Source organism: Etheostoma spectabile, chromosome 12, assembly GCF_008692095.1.
Source record: "Etheostoma spectabile isolate EspeVRDwgs_2016 chromosome 12, UIUC_Espe_1.0, whole genome shotgun sequence".
NCBI lineage: Eukaryota > Metazoa > Chordata > Actinopteri > Perciformes > Percidae > Etheostoma > Etheostoma spectabile.
The window spans coordinates 2,166,545-2,166,860 of NC_045744.1; the positions used below are offsets into that span (position 1 = coordinate 2,166,545).

The 316-nt window shown below is 37.7% G+C and overlaps 1 pseudogene; it reads right to left on the reverse strand.

Moving 5' to 3' along the window:
• Positions 1-82: 82 nt before the first annotated feature.
• Positions 83-316, reverse strand: part of LOC116699239 (volume-regulated anion channel subunit LRRC8D-like) — a 5,275-nt pseudogene continuing 5,041 nt past the window's right edge.

Consider the following 316-nt stretch of genomic DNA (forward strand, 5'->3'; position numbering starts at 1 on the left):
CCCGCGGCGCGCAGGTTAGCGAGGGCCCTCCATCGCTGCTTGCAGCTTTAATCATTTTTGGCCTTTTGCTTGTGAAAAAAAGGAATAGCAGCAGATAAGGCAAAAAGATTGTTCCACGTGGTTACAATTATACCTGAGTACCTAAAATAACGAGAAATCTACATAATGTGTCATTGGAGCAATCAGTTTTGGTCTATAGAATATGACATAAAGAAGCTAAATTTCTAATGTTTAGTTACTCAAAGCTATGAAACTGCTATAAGCAAAAACATTGCTGAACTATAAAAGATACTCAGCAACAAGGAAAGCAATATAT